Below are 22,403 nucleotides of genomic sequence, written 5' to 3'. Positions count from 1 at the left end.
GAGTGGAATTGCTGGATCATATGGTAGTTCTTTGTCTAATAGTATCCATATTTTTAAATATGACTGAGACCTTTTGTGCTAGAGCTTGTAACCTCTGAAGAACGTGTATCTTCTCACTCTAATGGTGGGGGCAGGGGGGACGGGGGCAAGAAGCAAGTGGGCAGCTTAGTTGATTTGGCCACAAAACAGGAGCTTAAGAACAGTTTTGAGAGTGCAGACAAAGTCTTCCCACCTCCCTCTAGCCTCTGAAACCAATTCTCTGCAGCCCTTTATTAGACGTTTCTATTAGCCTTCCACGAGAGCTGTCTTCAGAGAGTACTTCAAATTTCATTACACATATAGCCTTAAAATATTAACTCAATCTGCAGAATTTTATAAAAATGTACTGGATTGGAAAATGACACACAAATAATATCCACTGGTTTTCTTTTATAATATCATACAACTAAAGTGACACATTTTGGAGTAGCTGAGTTATTAAAATGCAGCCTTGCGCTGATATGAATGTCACTTATATTTAAAAGGAAAGTAATTTTACATGATTTGCTCTCTTATTTTTTTGTCCTGGTGATACCGGGAGATCCAAGGATTCAGTGACTTCATCAAATGAGCTTGTTCCTTCTACCATACTACTTTAAACAAAGACTGGAAGCTTTTAGAACCCTTCTTCCCAGGGGAAATTATGAAATGTCAAAATGGTCACATCAGCCACTTGGACTCGCCTGGGAATGAAGACTTAATTTGGTCATGGGAATAGAAGAAGATTTCCTTGAAGTTCTTTCACCCTCCTGGTCTTTCTCCTCTGAAAACATTCCATTAAGCTGTGTCATTGTCCAAAATGGAACACTCACAACTGAACTCAATTTATCAGGGATATCATTTAGGACTCTTAGTATTCCAAGTGGTAGGAAACCAACTGAAGTGGCTGAAACACTGAAGAGAGGTTATGAGTTCATGTCATCCAAAAGAAGTAGGGTGGGCTTCAGGTGAAGCTTGATCCAGGAGTTCAGATAATGTCACCAAGTTTTCAATTTCCCTCTGTCTCTCGGTCCTATAATCTAGTGTTCATTTTATCCCCAGGTGGCTGTCTGGCAGGTCTAGACTCCCCAGTTATGCTTTCAAAAGACCTACACAATTCTGTGTCTCCCATCTTTATACTACATTGTCCAGAGGAGGCCAGGAGGGTTTCCTCTAGTAAATCTGATAAGAACCCATCTCGGAAGCTAAGAGAGGCACCAATCCCACCCAGGCCACGTGGTTGAGATTGGGAGAGGGTGTTTTCGCTCAGGACATTCCAGCATCCTGTTTCCAGGACAAGGGAGGAATCTATTCTGAGCAGCAAACAACTCGTGTCTCCTGTTCTAGGTGTGCTCTGAGCAACGCAGAGCAGAGAGTAACTCGTATCTCCCTTGTTCTAGGACAATGCTGTCTAACAGAACTTCCCGTGATGATGGCAATGTCTTAAGTCAGCAATTTTCAACCATTTTCATCTCATGGAACACATAAACTAATTACTAAAATTCTATGGCACACCAAAAAATATTTTATTTTTTGCTGATCTGAGCCCCCCAAATAGGTATAATTTTGATTCATTGACACCAGACGGCTATTGTTCTATTTATTGGCTGCTGTCATTTTATTTTTTTTACTTAACAGTCTAAGGGAAAAGAAATCAGTGCCCCTGACTGAACAGCCAGGTACTGCATGTGTTAAAACTTCTCGCGGCACACTGGTTGAAAATCGCTGCTCTAAATCAGTGCTGTCTAACACAGCAGCCACCTAAGCACAGGTGACTCAAGCACTTGGAATGTGGCTACCTCGACGGAGGCCCTGGGTTTCCGATAGCATTTAAACTAAACTTAGATAAACAGCCACAGGTGGCCGGGGGCTGCCATGCTGTGCAGCGCAGCGCTAGAAACTTCCACTCCATTAAGGCAACTAAGATCACATTCGTTTTCTTGGCAGGCACACAGTATTATTTATAGTACACAATGGAGCTTATTATCAACAAAATTCCATAACTTTTTTTTCTATTTATGAGGCCACTGAGTCATCTTTGTCATTCTGTACATTTGCAGTTAATTATTTAGACCTAAATGCAAGATTTTACATTTCCTCCAGATTGAATTATCAGGGCATCCCCATCTTTAAGGAAAATGTTTTTTCTGGTTTTGTATCCCAGCTATTACGTGGTCCACCAACCTAATGTTGGTCTGTATGGGGGGGGGGGGGCTGCCTTACAGCAGGGCTTTCATCATTGGGATCGTGAATCGCTTTTGAGAATCTGGGGCACTTGTGTAATTGCATGCAGATTTCGATGTGTTTCTGCCAGTGCTCTCTTTTCTTAAAGGAAAGAACCTAACACTCTCATTAAATTTTCAAAGGTTAAAATCAATAATCAGTAATTTGCATCTTTGCACAAATTATTAAACCAAGGCAGAAACCTGTTGCCTGCTGTTAAAAATGACCCTCCAGATTGATACCAGTGTTTGTCCAGGTTCTATGTCTGGTCCCTTAGGCCAAAAAGACAGTGAGCTTTTATTTTTAGAGTTTTAGTTACCCTGCTCTGTGCTGAAACTTCTGCCCACCGCAAGGCAAAGGCGCAAAGGTCAAAAACTTCAAGTTTTGACTTCTTTCCAAAATCGACCAATTGTTATTCACTCTCTAGAGTCCTTAGGCAAGTGTTTTGTATTTTGTCCATAGGCTAGTGTTGATATGTGTGAGAGGATCATTCTTATATCTTATTATATAGAATTTGTTCTCTTACTCTCTCATGCTTATAGACATAGCATTTATTTCACCACAACTGGAATAATGAGCATTTAGAATTTTACCGCTTTTTGTGCCTGTGTAACTATTGCTGCCGTGAAGATCCTTGTTGTGCCTCTTTGAGCACATGTCTAAGTAGATAACAAGTGGAAATGTGAGTTACAGGGCACATACATTAAGGTTGCAATACATGGTAGCTGAAAGTCTGGAAACATTAATAATATTTTATCATAAGTTATATTATTTCAATATACCATCTGGCACGGCCGGGCGTGGCTCAGCCGTTGAGCATCGACCTAGGATCCAGGTGATCAGGGTTCGATTCCCGGTCAGGGCACATGCCCGGGTTGTGGGCTCCATCAATGACTCTCTCATCATTGATGTTTCTGTCTCTCTCTCTCCCTCTCCTCTCCTCTCTCTGAAATCAATACAGATATATTTAAAAGTAAATAAATAAATAAACCATCTGATATGTACTAATAAAAAATAACATAATAAAAAACGCAAATTATTGATTATTGATTTTAACCTTTGAAAACTTAATGAAGGTGGTAGTTTCTTTCCTTTTAAAAAAGAGAACATTGGCAGAAGCACAATGAAATAAACATAATAAACAAATACACACAACAAAATTTATCACATGGATCAAAGGCACCAAAACATTTTCAAGCAGGGCGGCCACCCTGTCCATCCTACTAAAATGTTTTCCAAAATGTCTGTGAATGCTAAATGCTCTGCTCTGACATAAGTACCTGGGGATCTGTGGATTTTCTTTCTCTGGAAGATTTAAAAGGAGGCATTTCTATCTATCTGTGGTAGGTTAAAGATGGCCATTGAAAGCCACGCGGCCAAAGCCACTGGAGGCAGACGGGCACCACACTGCGCTCGGCCATCTCTGGGGCTCTAGCTCTCATCTGAAAACGGGGCTCGGCTTTGCCTTGTCTCTCACCGGGAAGCCCTTGGGGAGGCGTATTTGCACAACCGTGGAGCAAGGAAGTTTGCATAAATGAGCACTGTAAGGGCAAGGCGATGACAAGGAGCCTGGCCCCCACTGTCCACCCCTAGTGCAGGCCAGCCTTGATCTCAACCAACAGCAGGCTCCCAAAAGAGTAAACATTAAGGATTATTAAACCTTCATTTCTTAATTTCCGTTTTGATTCAAAAATCATGGCAGGCTATGATCTTACTTTGCAATGCCTTTTTCCTCATGCAGCTGGAAGGGGATCTGACATTTATTAGCTGGCGAGGGTAGGGTTTTTCTTTATGGCATTAAATATTCTTTTTCATGACGGTGTTTTACTTTACAAAGGGCAAACAGGTCGTGATGTTACCTGTGTAAAACTATTTTCAAAGGAAGTGTGAGAAGTCTGAAAAATTCTGCTTACTGTGTATTGGGTTGAAACCCCACGATCCCGGCTGACACGGTCTGCGCCGGCATCACTCACCGTGGGCAAGAGAAGGTTAACCGAACACGAGAAAAGACTGGGTACTTCCACTTTGTAGTCAGCAAAGTTGTTTTTCTAATGAATTTTAAGGTCATATCAAAGATCTATGGCTATCAAGCTTTTCATATTGTTTCAATCAGGTGTCATGAAGTATTTACTAACCATGCACGTTGAGTCAACTAGACCCTGAGGGGAATAAACATGAATTATCCTTAGACCAGCGTAGAGCAGGGTCCCAGGACAGGGTCAGATGTCAGGCTCGATATGTAGATCAAAGTGATGATGTTGAGAGATATATATTTTTAAATCGAGTTTCTTCCTCCTGGAGTTTACAATTTAGTAGACAGCATAAATGCTAAGTGAAAAATTACAAGTGTATGAATTCACAGTGAAGTGAAAGTTCTCACCTTACTTTATAATTTAGAGCAGCTGAATTCTGGTCCTTCCATCCCCATCAGACAGCCCACATCCAATAAGAATAAGCTCCCTGCTTTTCATTTCCCCCCTTTATTTCATTCTTTCTCTTACTTCCATGTCATTCTCACTTCCATGGAATATGTGTGTATGGAGTGTCCCCTATGTGCCCATCAATGTGCTCGAGCAGGAAATGTCAGTGTAAACAAGACACACGGTGAGTGAGAAACTGTGTCCCCTGGGCCCTTCTCATAGCACCCAATGGTCCAAGGGCAACCTTTCCCTTCACAGCACCCACGGGTGATCATGCATGTTCATTCTCTGACCAGAAACCTAAGAACTCCCGGGACTCTAAATCAGAGGGTTGTGCCACGGCAAATACTTTACTGGGACCTGAAGATAGCGGGACAGTGTTTCCCGTGGACCGAAGGCTGGCCAACTGGCCAAGGTTTATTGAAGCTCTCCATACCTCGCTTAAGACCAGAATTCACAGTCAACTGCCTGGAGTGGCTTTCCAAAGCCTTCCTTCCAAGACCCACAGAGATGAGGTAAATGAGCCACAGAAAGAGGGATTTCTTCCAGGCTGGAGATATTACAAACCTTCTCTGAATATAAGGGTTGGCTTTACAAGGCAGCATTCACTATTGAGGGGATACCTCCGAAGAGGTCTTGTGGTTATAATGGTTTTATGATTATTTTGGATCTCTGTAAAGACTCCTGTGTTTGGGTAACTGATTCCACACTGGAGAGATCACGCAAACATTCCTTAACACTAGTCTGTGGCTTTGTTCGACAGAAGTAAAAGAGCTCTGTGTCCATTCCAGTCCCCAGTCATACCCTCAAACTGTCACTCACATGACTGTGGATTCTTTCAGAATTAGACTCTGGGTCTTCTGTATTTTTTAAAAATCACATACGCAAAACAATCTAGGGGAGGTCTATGCTATGTTGAAAATAAAATATATTCAAGTCAGATTACTATCCTCTAAAAACCTATAGATGAAGAAATGCTATTTGTTAGTTAAAATGCCCACAGACACACACACACATATGCATGTGTACATACTCACATACATATACATACACACATACATACATACATATATAAACAAACCAACAGATTGAAAAAATACCTACCCCTTTTCTTCTACCATCAATCAATTAATTAGAAAACATTGCCTCAGCCCTCATCTTTGGGGAAAGTCTACCCTATATGTTGAAAATAAAAGATGTTTAAGTCAGGTCACAGTCTTCCAAAAACCTTTAGTTGAAGAGATGAGACTTGTTAATGAAAATACATACATACACACACACACACAAAGAAACAAATAGTTTGGAAAAGACATAATGGTTGACAAAAAGGAATACATTCAACAAATATTTATGAAGAGCGTATTTATTTACTAGGCATGTCCCAGAGCCAGCCAACACAGAGCTGTTACTGTAGTGAGGTAGACAGATAATAAACACGTAAAGATATAATTTCAGGTAATGGAAAGGTTCCAGAATGAAAAAATAAAGCGGGGTAAAAACGAATTATGGAAGAAGTGTGATATTTATGAAGAGTGTAGTCAGGACAAAGGTGGCATTTGATGTTAGACCCTGTGAAAAGAGGTAGGGGAAGAAGCCCTAGGTCCGGATCATGCAGGACCCTGCAGAGGGCAGAAAACACTTGGGTTTTCATTCTAACTGAGAAGGAAGACCTACGGAGGGTCTTGAGCTGAGACCGGCTTGTTCTAAGGTGTGTCTCCTGCCTTAAGAACAGACTGCAGGGCACAAGGGCTGAAGCAGGAGACCAGGGAGAAGGCGAATGGTGACCAGCACTGATGCTTGCTTAGACTGGATGGCAGTGGGAGTTACAAGAAGCAGATGAATGACCAAAATATTCCAAAGGTACAATTAACAGGAATTGTGGATACAAGAGAAAGGAGGTGTGAAAGAAGGAAAGGAGTCAAGGGTGACACCAAGGTTTCTGGCCTGAGCAATAAGAAAAATTGCTAGTCGAAGTAATTACAAAAAGATTAGCTCTCATAATGCAAAGCCATACGACCACACTAGAATGGCTCAGATTGATAAGACTGACAACATCAAATGTTTGTAAGGATGTAAAACAACAAGAATTCTCATGCACTGCTGATGGGAATATAAAATGATATAATCACTTGGAAATCGGTCAGTACTTTCTCATAAAGTTAAACTTATACCTATCAGCAATTTATTCATAGGTGTATAACCAAGAAAAAATAAAAACATACGCTTCAAGAAGATATCATCAAATCTCCTTGCTGAATTCATTTGATGAGACTGGACATCTTTTTCTACCGAGAAATTCTAAATTATTTTTTAAGCCGCAGAATGGAGATGATTTACTATTAACACACAAAATCCAAATGAGTTGGATCTTAGGAAAAGCAGTCCTTATCTGTTGGAGTTTTAAAAGTCTGACTTGTAGATTCTGAAAATTTGACCACTTTATGTTTTCCAAAACTCAAACACTGATTCTAAAAGCTAAGGCTTAATCTGGCAAGAAAGCAAAAGAAACAAGCAATAGGTTAGAGTGTAAAACAAACAACCTTTCAGCAAGCTGTGCCTCTTAACCCCAGGAAACACTCGGGTGCCTTGGAGAACACAGGTCAGTGTATCGGTCTCTCACTTTATTAAATTATTAGTATTAAAAAATAACTCTGAGCAAGCAACGAAACACAGCACAGTGCTTTCTACAAATAAAATTTAATTTGCTATCTCAAGAGCTGCTGGCTTTTATCGCCAAAGATTGGAGCATGGTATTTTCAGGGAGAAAGTTTTTTGTGTGTTTTTTTTTTTAAATCTAGTTTGGAGGAAACATGGCCAACATTAGTTCCAAATATTTTATTTCAAACATAAAGCACAGAACCAATACTAATAAACAACAGGCTCTTATGCCAACATCGGTGCATGTTTTTGTTATTGCATTATATTCCACGAGAGTTATTGTGCATAATTAAATAGAAAAAAAACACCCTTGAACTTGGAATTATAAAACCGTCACCACAAACCAACAATTCTGCTTGATGTGTATTAAGTCATTAAATTTATTATTTAAAAAAAATAAAAGGAGGAGGGGAAAATATCTCTTCCTTGTAAATCATTAAAAATGCATGAGAGCTGAAGGCAGAGAAAACAGCCCATGCGTTTGCCAGGAGAGCCGGTGCGGGAGCAAGCGCTGCGGTTCAGGCCGAACAGAAATGGGGTGTTCTTGACCTCAGAGTGGCCTGCTATCAAAATGACCGCCACGTGGGCTGTTGGCAAGTGAGGGCTGAGAAACCCTAAGAATGGGAATGGTGGTCCCGGTGTCCTGGGTGGAGACTGTTGGAGGACAGGCTGTGGCCTCCGAGGGGAACAGTTCAGGAGAATGGGCCCCCCGGGATCTGTGAAGGGCAAGGCGATCCAGGACACACAAGCCGAGTCAGGACCCCGCTTCCGACAAGGGTCAGCCCAGGGTGACCACGGCCATGCCAGTGACCGAGACAATGGTTTAGCAGCCAGTCCCTCGGGCCACAGAAGTTAGGCCGGTCTACTCATTCCGGGGATGGCCGGGTGGGCCTGGAGCTGGCCTTGCACCCCTTTTCCGTGCGGGCCATTGCCGGGGGCATGGATGAAAGGGCAGGAGCAGGGACGAGGGAGGAGAGTGGGCATTCAGGCTCCTCGGTGAGATAGGGGCGTCTCACTGAGGGAAAGGCAGGGCACCCCAGACTGAGCCGGGTGCAGCCAGGGCCCTGCACTGGGACATGGGAAGGGGAGCTCTTCCTCTGCCGCCCACGGAGTCACAGGTGAGCATTTTGGGAGAAGGGGCCAAAGGGGATAGAGGACATTTCCATTGACTCATCTATTTTTTTTCTGGTGCTCACTGGACATCTGCTTTGTTTTCCTTAATCCATGCTAGCTCTTCCCACTGTATTGATGGCTCTGCTGTCCCTTACTAATTTAGGCTGTGGCATTGATGCCATGACCCAGTGCTGGCCTCAACTCCACATGACCTCCCATGTAAATGACTGCCTCTTTCTCTCTGGGTTCTTCTAAAAAAATAAAATAAAATAATAATAATAATAATAATGGGAACTTATTGGCCTCGTTCGAGTCACAGATTATTCCTAGTCCGAGTGGTAGTGACCAGAAGACTCGGTCAACTTCCCCGCCACCAGGACGGGATCTGTTCCCTGACCAGAGGATGAGGGCCCCGCGAGCGGACTGACTAGAGCATCCGCTGTCGCCTGAGCTCTTCCATTAGCCCTTGAACAGTCAAGGACCGAACCCACAGGAAACGCACAGCGTGAGGCGAAAGTAGGGCTACAGTTGTGAGAATGCAAACAGGGTTTACTCTTGTATTCTTATTTATTAATCAGTGTATTATTTACTTTTTTTAGTTCTTACCCGAGGATATGTTTTTATTGATTTACAGAGAGAAACATCCTTCGGTTGCCTCTGGAACACACACTGACCGACTGGGGATCAAACCATCAACCTTTTGGTGACGGGCCATGCTCTGACCAGCCGAGCCACCTGGCCAGGGCTTATTGCGTTATTTCCCACATGAACAACTATAAAACTACTTTTGTCCCACCCTGTATATGCTACCATGGGGATGTGTATGTATATTACTTAAATAATTGCTGTAGTTCTGAAATTCTAAAACAAATGTATTTTTCCCATTTATCAAATTGAGGTGCAGATTACAATGAGCCTGTGCGTGTAACGCAGTGGTTTCTCTCTCCTCCACATAATAGCTGCTATTAGACTGATGATACATCATAAGTTCAACTTTCTCTAAGAATGGAGGAAACACGGAAAACATAATCCTACTGGCTTATAGTGTTGTCAAAAGCTAAAAATCAAATCTCTTTATATAAAATTACTATTAAGTACCATCTTCCTAATTGTTCTGTTTTTGTCTCACTCCCATCTGAAAGATGACAATTTCATCATTTCAACAGGTAATTCCCCAACCCCATCATGTTATCCTGTCCTCTGATATCATGCCTAAATCATCTCTCCCTGGATTAACCCATTATTCCAATTAAAGTCCTTGATATATGTCAAAGACGTGCCCTTATTTGTGACAGAGTCATAAAAAATGTGTTGGTTTAGTTCCTTCTATAAATCACTTTCTCTGTTCCATTTCCTTAATTATGTGCTGTTTGTCTCTGGAAACCCTCCAATGTCTAGGATTTTTTTTTTTTACCTAGAATATTTCCAAAAGTTAAGTAGGGGATGCCAGTGTAGTCTGACAAGCCTTCCCTTCCTCCTCGTGATTCTGCCTTACAACCAGTTCCGAGCGAGGCCCTTCCCTTGCCAGAGATTCCACAAAGAACGAGCCTCCCCTCAGACTCACCCCTCGTGCTTACTGGCATCTGCCCACCAGTAAAGATGGCCATTGGGGATTATTTTTACTCAGAGCACTAATCTTTCACTTGACTTTCCAATGGAATTTCCTCTTATTTTCTAACACTGGAGTTATTTATTCTGCCTGGTAGTTAGCCACAGATGCTGCAAAGTGGCATTATTAGGAAATGGGGTAATGTGATATGAAGACCGCTCCCCCCATATCGTTTTGGTTCTGGTGGTGACATGGGCGTACCATGTGGCTTTAGGGAAGTTCACATCTCTAGCCTAGTAAATGGTGAAGATGATGAGCTGGACTGGGCAATTCCTAAAACTCCTCCAGGTCTAACATTCTACAATATCATTTCTTAAAGGCCTGGTTAATATTTTTCTGAGTTCTCATGGGCTCAAAATTACACACTAGGTCCTCGACCCACTCCTGTATTGCCTCGCCAACCCTGCATTCATTGCCCATATTCTGCATCTGTCAGGAAGAGACCACTCAGGCTCTTTCAAAGTTCCATTCGCCAACAAATGTGCATATGTGCACACAACACACACATGTGCACACATGCACAACACATGTGCACAATGCACAACACATGTGCATGCATGGGCACATATGTGTGCACGCACATGTGCAAACGCACGAACACATGTACATGTGTGCATACACCTACACACACTTGCACACATACACACAGGAATTTATCTTTTTACCTTTCTTTCCTGATTAATATACAGGAGAAAAGAAATGGTGCCTCTGTTCTTGACTCTGAAAAGAAGATTGCACATGGCCTCCCCTCTGATAACGTAGAGATGGAACTAATGATCCGGAACAATTTCTGCTCTCTTCCAGTAATCTGATTATAAAGCTGGTTCCTACGTCATAAACTTGCCTCAACAGATCATGCCTGCCCTTTGGATTCCTTTTTGTGTTTCTGTTTTAGGACGTCCTTCCTTCAGGCCAGGCTCCTTGATTCACCTCAGCCATGGCTGGGCTGAACCATCACCATTGCGTGCACTCTCCCTGATTATGAAGTTTGGAACCACATTTGTCTGGATTCTGAGTTCATTTCAGATCACAATTCTGCTGGCTAAATGAAGAAGTAACTGCCAAAAATCGAGTAGGCATGATCCCAACTTTATAATCTCCTAGGAGGTAACCACTCCTGACCTGCTGATTCATACAATGTGTGTTAGGCTCAAATTACTCGAGAAATCCCTTGCGGGCCTTTTGTCAATAGTTATTTTTTGCAAGGTCTTCATTACTTTCTAATTGACCAAATTTATTTTCTTCATTTTTTTCCCATTAGACATTTTGAAGAAATCCCAATTGTATAGCTTTTCTAATGGCTTTCTTTCTCTAGGCCTGCCCTCATTCCTAAACTGACCTTTGTTCTACCCTCAGTATGTATCTATCTATCTATCTATCTATCTATCTATCTATCTATCTATCTATCATCTATCTATCTATATCATCTATCTCCAATGGATTTGGAAAAGTCACCAGGGGCTGGATGTCTAGCTTTATAATCTTGGGTGTGAATGATGTATTCTCTCCCCAAGTACAATATGCAGCTTGGGTGTGAATGATGTACTCCTTCACCAAGAACAACTTGCCTGGGCCAGCAGGAGCCCCTCCATTTCCTGACCTTTCTAAGATGAAGCTATGCTTGGTCTTTCTCTCCCAGTGGAGCCAGAACTCTAATGTGCCTTCCTGAACCTAGAAAACGCTCCTACTGCTGCAAAGCTCTGGCCGCTTCAGAATGAACTGCACCCCACAGGGCTTCTGGTTCTTCATAGTTGCCAGTGCAAATTCCTACTAAAGACCCAATAGGTCTTCAACGCTATGTGTGGTTGGTTCCGTGGCAAACTGTCCTAGGCTCCCGTACTATAGTTTGTATAACAGCTGCCTCCCATGGCTCAACGCCACACCCAGATCTGAAGCAACTGGGTCACCTTCCAGGGTCCTCTACCTCTTGGGCCTAGAAGACCCATTCCCTTTACCATTGTAACAAGGGGCGAGAGTTCTGGATCCATGTGCTTCAACCCTCTGAGCTATTTATTTCAAAAGTCTCAAGGCCTCTCTTCCACCAATTGAGCTGGTCCAAGCCTCTCTGGCTACTCAAAAGATTCAGAAGGCTTAGAATTTTAGAAGGAGTCCTGACTCTCTCAGAAGGTGTCCGGGCTCCCATTCCAATGTCCTCCCTCTCCCTTTGTGCCTGCTTAGCCATAGCTTCTTCAGTCAGATACCTCAGCACACGCTCTAAATGTTCTCCACAGACATGAAAGCGTTTTGCTAATAGCTTCTTCCAATGTTTCCCTCTGAGACTCCATCCACACCTGGTTGACCATTTTAACTGTCTGCTTGGCTGGCCAACTTGGCCTAACAACCACAGTGAGGATGCGGGTGTTTTTCATTGAATAAACTGCTTGTACTGTTTTTACTGGCTTGACTAGTCAAGCAGATGAAAAGAAGTTACATGTGCTTTTAAAAAATTAAACCATTTTTGGCACTTTGATCAATGGTTTGATGAAATCTAACTGATTTTTACTTGAGTTTGACACAAGTTAAAGCTTAAAATGTCTTTCACTTCTGGGCCTCCTCTCCTTTCTATGCATAACCCATGGGACTAGTCAACCCAGTATTGATTTCCAGTTTGTCAGTTTTCTCATCTGCTACTTGGCCATGAAATCTGATGTTTCCTTCTCATAGCTTAAGATCAAGCCAAGGCCTTTGGATATTGTGGGACCCAGGGGGTTCTTATCCTGGCTTTGTCCCCGACTAGCTACAAAATCTTGGGAAAATTATTTCACCTTCTTTGTGCATTAATAGAACTTGCTTGATAGAGTTGTTATGAGGAATAAATTAGATAATCCATGAAATATCATAGTAATAAATGATAATAACAGCTAACATTTATGGAGCATTTTTTATGAGTTAAGCCCTATACTAGGAGCCTCCTAGATGATCACATTCAATGGTATCTATTATTATTATTTGTTCAAGTTGTTTAAATTCTACAAATGTTTGGTCATTACTCTATGATAAAGGCTTTTGTGAAAATAAAGGTTGCTAAGATAACATCCCACAATCAATTAGTTTATATTCTAAAGGAAAGACTAAGACAGAGACACAGAAAAGCATGTTGAGTTCATGACAGCTCAAAGTGTTATGAGGCATAAAATAAGGAGAGATTGCTTCTCTAGGGCATGGGTGTTATTAAGAGGCCTTCTTGAAGGAGGTGATATTTAATGATGGGTTTGTTGAAATAGGCAGCAGTAAAAATAAGAAGAAATCAGCAACAATAACAGCAGCGAACACTTGCAGAGCGCCTCCTGCAAGCCAGACGCTATGACAAGCAGGTGACTTAAATCATCTCACCTCATCCATCTGAATTAGGTATTATCACATCCCCCACTTATTCGCAAGGCTGAGAGAGGTTAAATAACGTTTCCAAGGACACATATCTTGGAAGGTTGAGTCAGGACTTGAATCCAGAACCTGTGTTCCTAACCACTATGGATATACTGCTTTCAGGCACTCGGGAAGGGGCAACTGAAACAGGCAGAACAAATTAATACACACACAAAAGAGGGGCCTGCTCCTGTGCTCAGGGAACCTTGGCTGCAGGAGTGGGGGAAAGAAGCGCAGTGGTAGGTCCCCTGCAGACAGGGGTGGCCTTTAGGAACACTGTAAGCCGATGAAGTCACACAGTCAGAGATGTCTCTGAGGAAGACTCCTTTGGAAGGGGCCTTCACTAAGGCTGAACAGACAAAACTTGGTGACTGGTTGGGTGCAGGGAGGTGAAAGTGAGGCAGGAGTTGAAAACAACCCCCAGGTTTTTACCGGGACATAATGTGGGAAAAGCATGGGATAATTATTAAGTGTTAGTAGCACACAAGTTTTTACTTTTCACTCATTTTCTTCTCAAGTTGCGTAAGTGTGGTGTTCACCACCCATTTCTCTCCCTAAAGAACATTAAGATCCCTTTAGTGTCTTTCCCTATGGAACAGGGGAAGTGGGGAAGCTCTCCGGTGTCCTTTCTGGAAATCTTATGTCCCTGCAGTTTCCTTAGTCGGAACCATAGCGCACATTACAGTGACTGCGTCCTTGCCAGGGAGAGGAACAGAGATAAAACAGAAGTGCATGGAACCAGGGGCCAGAGTTGAAACCTGTCCTTGTCACTTCCAATTTGCATCACTTTGAGCCAAGTCACTAATTTCTAAGCAGTAATTTATCTCATTGAATCCTCCTAACCACTCCATGGGGCAAGTATGGCTGGTCCCATTCTACAGACTCAGTAAATTGAGCTTCAGAGAAATTAAGTAACTGTGGTCGAGCTGGGGTGTGAACTCAGATCTGCCAACTCTAAAATTTGGAGGTTATCAGGCCATTGAAGTCCCCAAAAAGTAACATTGGTTTCTTTGTAGTAAAGGAAGTCTCTACTTTTCTTTTTTAATATATCTTTATTGATTTCAGAGAGAAGAAGGGAGAGAGAGAAACATCAATGATGAGAGAGTCCTCATTGATTGGCCGCCTCCTGCATGCTCTCTACTGGGGATGGAGCCCCAACCCAGGCATGTGCACTGACCGGGAATTGAACTGCAATCTCCTGGAGCCCAGGTTGATGCTCAACCGCTGAGCCACACTGGCTGGGCAGAAAGTCGCTCCTTTAACTGCTCTCAAGTATTATGCGCACCTTCTCAGGTGACCTTCCGATTCTTCCTAGCCTTTAACACAGTAGCTTCTAGAGCAATTTTCGCAAACATCTTAGGTTTTGCTGAAAGCGGCTCTTGCATAATTTCAACCCCTGGCCAAACTCTCTTAACTATGTTGTTTCACACCATCTGCATCGAGGTTGGCCTGAGTCAGCCATTTTTCTCTCTTTTGATTTTTTTTCTTCCCCCGTCCCCTTCTTTTCCAGTCAATATTCATTTTAAATGCAAGAAGTCAGCCTCCTTTTTAGCTGACAAAGCTGGTTGTTCACACACCTTTCGGGTGCATAACGGACAAGTGTCCACTTAGGTGTGGGGCCGACTCTAAACTAGTCTTTGGAGTCAGCCGAGGGAGAGCAGGCGGGGGAAGCCCGCAGCTCGCGGAGCAGAGGGCGTGGTGATCATTAGGGCCGAGAGGGCCCTAAGTGCTGTTTGAAAAGCCTCTTGATTAGGAGAGGGAAGCTGACAGCCTCCCGGGGTCCCCACCCAGCCCAGCCCCGGCCTCCCTCCCGGGTCCTTCCTGGAGCGAGAAGGCCCCAGGGCAGCGAGAGCCCCCCTTCCAGAGACAGCACCTCACTCAGCCCCCATGCCACTCTCGTTCCCCTCCTGGTGGTTCAGGAGCCCTCTCCTTCTGGGGACAATGCCTGCACGGTGGCCCTTCAGTCTCGGCTACACGTTTGACCGACTCGGGAGCTTTAGAAAATGCAGTACCTGCTCTTTCTCAGGACCAGTGCCCTTCACGTCTGCAGAAGTGGGCCCTGGGCACTGAGCTCCCAGGCAGAGCCTCTCAATTTGGGTCTGATTTTTCTTGCACGGTCGGACTGCCACTATGGGTTTAAAGAGGGGGCCACAGAGGCAAAGCATCTCTCTCATCATAGGATAGCGCCCTTCTCATCACAGCTTTGAGCTTTGCCATTGAGAAGAGCTATCTGCAATGGTCACTCTGGAGTCACGGAGCCCAGCCTCATACCCAGGCCACCACCTACGTACATGTGACCTCAGGCCAGTCACTTTTGCTCTCCAAGTCTCAATGCTGTATTTGTCAACTGGGCTAACAATCCATCTGCCTTCTGCATTTATAGCATTTAGAATAGTGGCCGGCACGTGGTATTAAAGAAATGAGAACCATTCTTATTATATATCATTATTAATCATCATCTTGGGCAAATTTCCCCCATGTTTACTTAAACATGAAATGCAGGAGTTGAAATTGGTGATATTTAAGGTGCCATTCATTGTGGATTCTGGATGAAACTATACAGATGCTTTGCAGATGAAAATTAAAATGGACTCATCGATGGATGCTGCTTTACCAGTCTCCATGCTAATCCTCTCATTACCCTTTGCAGCTGAGAGCTGAATTAGCAACTCTGCCAAGCCTAGTTCAGTGAGTTCCTCTATGTCTCAGAAGCAGCTATATGCATAGGAAACCACGGACATAGAACTAGGAGATACGGGAGTTGACACTACTCATTGTTAAGTTAGGTTGGAGTTGTGTTGGAGCTGGGTTTAGCTTGACCTAGCCAAGCACCCTTGAATGGTCTCTATTAGGACCTCATGGTAGATGTAGGGCTGGGTGAGGGGTTTGACCTGGGACGGTGGAGGTGAGCCCAGTGTGGCTGAGCAGAGTGCTGGGGAGAAATCACCTTGAGGAGAACTTGGCAATCCCACTCTAGCAGGTGGGAACTGGCGAGCATGGCTCCAGGGTTCTCTCCACAGTGTGGCTGGCAGTTCAGCTGCAGGATTAACCTTGGATTTCTCACCTGTCAAGTGAGGATAATAATTTGCAACTCCTGGAATTACTGAGCAATGTTAATGGAACCATATATTTAGAAAAGCTTGGTAAGCATGAAAAGTGCTATTCAGATGTAATTCTGAATATTACTGAATATTACTTGTGAAGGTCTAGGATGAAAAACAGAGAGCAGTGAATAGAGATGGGCTTATCATCTTTATACAAGAACATATATTCTTCCTGTCCCCAAAGGTCTTTGAATGACGTGGCCCAGCACATAAGTGTGGCAGAGGAGAGCTTTGCTTTCTACTGTGTTTAGGGAGCATCCCTCTTAAAATCCTGAGGCCACTGGGGAAAACCTGGACCAACTCAGTCAAACAAAAGATGTATAGGAATCTAGATTCAGTGAAGCTGGGAACTAATGGCAAACTTGCCTCCCTCAAATAAGAGCCTCTGTTAATTAGCATTTAAAAATTTAATGTCTCAATAAATTAGGAGCCTGTTGCTTGGCTTGTGTTTTTTCCTTCCCCCTATGAAGAAGAATTTTTCAAGGGTAAAATCGCCAAGCAGGGTATTCCTGCAAAGTTCATTAGGAAAGTGGCTGGAGGTTAGTCTATCTCAGGATGTCCGTTCTTTTGTTACAGAGGCTGGTTCCTGGTTTTATTTTAATATTAGTCTAATGAGATTCAGGGTGATGGATCTGATCTCAAAATCTGAGACACATGACTTAAAACTGGGATGATCTCTGAAAACAGAGGCGGAATGCAAATAAGAGGTCTTGTTGTTTAGTTGTTGCCCAGGTTAGTGCATTTAGATCGTGCTACTGAACCAATGTAGTCACTTACAAGGTGAAACGTCAGTAAGCTCTTCGGTTCATCTAGAGCACAAGTCGGCTAAGTCCAGCCCATCAGCCAGACCCAGCCCTCTGCCTGTCCTCACAAATAAACGTTTTGTCGGAACAGAGCTGTGCCCACTTGTTTACTTGTTGTCCGGGCTGTTTTTGCAGAACAACAAAGTTGAATAATTGTGACACAGACAGACTGTGTGACTCTCAACTCCTAAAAATACTATCTGACCCTTCGAAGAAAGAGTTTGCCAACACAAGGCCTGAGATAATTTTAGATGTCTCATGGGCAAACTGTTTTATCTTAAAAGTTATGTGCTTATTTTAATATCTATCAGAAAAAGATAAAACTGTCAAATCCGTATTTTTGCAGATTTTTTTGTTACTGTTAAGGATAAACTAAAGAAGACACGTGAGGGAAACTCTGAGTCGATTTAAGGAAAACAACTAAATAAATAGTACAATAAGAAAATATGCTGGTGGTATGCAAAAGTCTAATATTTAAAAAACACAGACTGACTGGGCACCAAAAAGGTTGATTTTTATATCTCCCTGGTTCTGAGAACACTTAGCCTAAAAGAGGTTTTTAACTAGTATACTTTTAACTGATTCTCTACTTGAGTCTTAAATGAAACAGGTAACGATGACTTTGCCCTCCCACATGAAGGTGAGACAGAGATGAACCTTTCCTCTGCGACCACACAGCCATTCACTAGCCTGTTTTGGGTACAGAGGGGGAACAGAAGAGAGCAACTGGGATAAAGCCTCCATTCCAGCCTTTGCCCTTCAGGAAATGGTCTGACTGGGAAGCTCCAGGAGGCCTTACATCACAGTCCTGCAGCTGTCATGTGACCGTGGACACAAGAACTCAAACTGACCTGGCGCCACCACCTGAAGGCTTAAGAGAAAACCACACACAGCCCCCTGATGCACAGCCGTTAGCTTCCTCTGGACGGGTGCTTCTCTAAGTGCTTACCATGGGATATATGTGGGCTTGGTGGGGGTTTTTTAGTGACTTGGTGGCCAAATGACCTTAGGAAAGAAAACTGATTCAAACAGACTTGAACAGCCTCCTCTTCACTGCAGCATTTGTTGAGATCTGCATAGAGATGGAGGGTGCAACTTTGCCACGCCTGCCTGACCACAGAACTTGTCTCATGGGGCACTGGGAAATGCCACTTTTAAGCGCCTAGAGGAAAGTGGACATAATCAGATGGCCATCAGTGTGATTTGCAACCTAGCCTTTATGTCATTTTGACATTTTTTAGGAATTCTTTCCCTTTTGGGTGTATCACCAACCTAATGGGAAATAAGTGCTGTGATAGCAGGTGGTACAACTTCCAAACATAAAAAGATTTGTGTGCAGAGATTATTTGGGAACTTTGAAAAACAGCCTGTGCTAAAACTTTTAGGAGGCTAATTAAAAATTAATACCCAAACTTTAAAAAATGTGCTTTATCTTTCAGTAAGCAATTCTACTTTTTCAAATTTATTCTTTGGAAAAATTAGAGACATACTCAGGGGAATCCATGTAGAGTGATTTATAATACCGAAAAATTGGAAACAATTTAAATGTCCAATATTAGAGGATTGTTGGAAAGGTTTAAATATATTAGAATACTAAGTAGGCAATAAAAATCATATTATAAAAGAGAACTTATTGACATAAGAAATTGTTTATGATATATGTCTAAGAGGAAAAATGCTATTAAATGGTATTCACAGTATCCTAATTTTATAAAAACTATGTAAGTGGATAAACATGAACAATGTTTAAAAGACTTATCAGAAGTATAAGTAGTGGGATTATTTCTGGTGATGAACTTTTGGGGGAAGCTTTCCTTCTTCCTGTTAATATGTTTGCCAGCTTTCTTGCATTGAGTGTATATTATATAATTGGGGGGTGGGAGGAGTTAGACTCAATTACAATAGGAAATCCTACAGAAAGCAGGTATATTATATCACTTTTTCTAGAGGAACCTATGACATGACACACTGTGCAAATGCACTAAGCTCTATGTGGTTACCACAGAAAGGGTTTTCTCCCATGTGCAAAAACACAGAGGATGATACTGGAACCCTGGAGGCTTCATGACTAAAAATGGCTCTTCTTGTGCTATTGAGTTCAGAAACGTGTCAACATGAGGAATGGTTGGGCAAGCATCTCAGGAAATGAGCTCTGGTTGCTAATCCAGGTGGACAATTTCCCTGTAGCACATCAGAGCCCTGGCTCAGCTTGTGCTATACATTTACTCCACCTACACACAGCCCAGATCTCCATGGTCTTGTCACTTCCTTCCCCATCCCATCCCTCCCAAGCCACCAGTGCCAGAAGTCAAGTATCTGAGGCAGAGCTGCTGGGGAAGGGATTTCCGTAGGTGGAGAGTGTTCCAGCCAGGACCAGGTCTGGCATTACAGCTGCTTCTGCATGAGGTACTTAGCTCTTTCTTCACCTTTTTGGGCAGGATTACACCAGCATGCACAAATCTCTGTTTACTGCATTTTTTAAAATTCCCCCAATGTCACAGATTATTTAAATTTGTATCCATGTTGTTCGACACCTGCCTGAGGTTCTCTGCCATGTGGACCTCAATTCCATCGCCTATTAAGTAAGATGCCTAGATTAACTCAACAAATTTTATTGAGTTTCTACTCGGAGGTCAAAGGTACAGAAGACAGATATAGCCTTCATCTTAATGGAGCTTACAATTTACTGGAATGTCAAATATACATATTATTTTTTAAAGCAAATTCAAAGGGATGTGGAAAGTGTTACAGAGGAAAAAGTATAAGAGATTCTACTGGATCCACTGGAGAGGCATCTGACCCAGACTCAGGGATTCAAAGGTGACTTCTTAGAGCTGGTGACACCTAAGAACTGACATCTACAAGACACACTGAAATGTGAGTAACAGTGAAAGATTGGTGGTAGAAGGAAGCAATAGCTTATTAAAATCTCAGAAACAAAAAGAGTGATTAATTAAAGAGATTAAAGGAAATTCATATGGCCAAAGTACTACGTGAGAAGGGAATGGAGCACAATGAGGGCAAGCCATACTCAAGACCTTAGACCAGCACTGTCCAAGACATATCATGTGAGCCATGTTAAAAAGTAAAAAAGAAACAGCTGAAGTTCAATTTAATACTGTACTTTAGTTAACCCAATACATCTAAAATATTATTTCAACATGCACTCGGCATAAAATTACTATTAAGATAGTTTACAACCTCTTTTTCTACTCAATCTTTGAAATATGATGTTTCCATTTATGGCTTATCTCAATTCAGATTCATCACATCTCAGCTGCTAACCTGCCACATGTGGCTGGTGGCTACCGCATGGGACACCGCGAGCTTAGACTTTATCTGTAGGAAAACTCGAAGCCACCGACGGCTATAATGAGTGGACTCTGATGATCACCCGGGCTGCTCCATGGACAATAGATTTGACTGGAAAAGGTAAAAAGCAGAAAGGGGATATTGTAGAATCTACAGGAAACATTAGGGAAATAATGGGAGAATAGATAACAGAGTCCAGAGATATATAGGAGGTAAAATGAACCATCTTGACATGCGCATGAGCCCATGGAGCACCCAGACCCAAGAGCTGTTCACAAGGCACAAGGATGCATTTCTTCTTTCCTTTCTGGCTTCTCCCAGAGGACAGTCCCAGAGCTGTGAGAAGAGTCACACAGGCCACCCGGGTTTCCTATGAGCCATGCAGTGAACTGTCTGGGTACATGGTTGGTGGTGCTATTTTGACCCTTTCTCCTCTGTACACAGTGAGATCGAAGAATCACCTAGAAAGTCTGAGAGTGGTTGTTGCTTTTTCCCCCTCCATCACTGACACATTGAATCTACAGAGAGATGAGGGAAGGAGGAGGCAGATGGAGAAAACTGCTTTTTAGGGGTGATTATAGCCAGAGAGGGGCCTGAAGAGACATCCCTGGGCCCCATATTTCTTTTGCCACCAGTGACTCTCAAATCAAATGAGCCCAATCTGCAGATCAAAATGAGATTTTTCTTATTGACTTCCCTGAGAGCGTAGCCGGCTCTGCAAATCGAGTCACGGGGACCCTGCATCATCATCAACCATCACCGATTGCAGGGATGTCGGAACTGGGCCGAGGCTGGCAAATATGTCACTGATGCATGAGGCCAGGGAAAATCCAGCTCTTATTGGCCTGGCCATGCTGACCTGGTTTGTCCATAAATAAAGAGCAAATGCAATTTGCAAAACACACAGAACTGATAAGGGTTACAACAGGGTGGGGCTGGAGTCGCTCTCCTAAGAGCAGGCACGCTGGGAGAGGAGACAAAGCAGATGTCAAGCTCGAAATCAGACGGACAGGGTTTCATCATGTCTGCTCTGTGCACCATCTCGCTCATAATCACCAAGGAGTTTGTTAAAAATACGCGTATCTGGGTCTGACTCCAGGCCTGCTAACACTGAGTGTTGGGGGTGGGGACCGGGGAACCTCCATGTTTCACAAGCCCTCAGGTGATTCTTGTGCAAGTTAAAGTTTAAGAATTCCTTTAGGAAGGAAAGTAAGACAAGAGCGTTTCCATTTGTTTGTCAGAAAAAGCACTGAACTTGGACTCAGCCTGGCCCTTCATCCAGCCCGCGGTTGACTGGTGGATGAGCACATGGTGAGGGGAAAGAAAACTGAATGTGACGTCAGACAAGGCACAGACCTGCCCCCTTACGTAAGAGCTGTGTGACCATGGGCGATGGCTGAGCTAAGCCTCAGTGCCACCACCAGCAGATGCAGACTTGGGATCCGATGACCCCGAAAAGTCAAGTTCTGAGATTCTAGTTTGGACACTTTCTTTTTTAATCACCTAACTTCAGTTTCTTCATCTGTAAAACGGGCAGGTTATCTTTCACTTGAGCTTTATTATTTTGGGGATCCAGTGAGACAATGCATATACATTATGGAGGGGAAACATATCAAAAGGTTGACACAAGTATGTAATCCATAACAGAGTTATTTCTACTTATGCCATTATGTCATAAGACTGTTTCTACACTGATGAAGTCACTTTCAAAGCATGGTATTTTATATTTTAATGAAGCACAGTATAAAGCACAAAGGATATTTTGTCTATTTATTAT

Source organism: Miniopterus schreibersii, assembly GCF_964146895.1.
Source record: "Miniopterus schreibersii genome assembly, chromosome: 4".
NCBI lineage: Eukaryota > Metazoa > Chordata > Mammalia > Chiroptera > Miniopteridae > Miniopterus > Miniopterus schreibersii.
Note: the sequence above shows the minus strand (reverse complement) of the source record.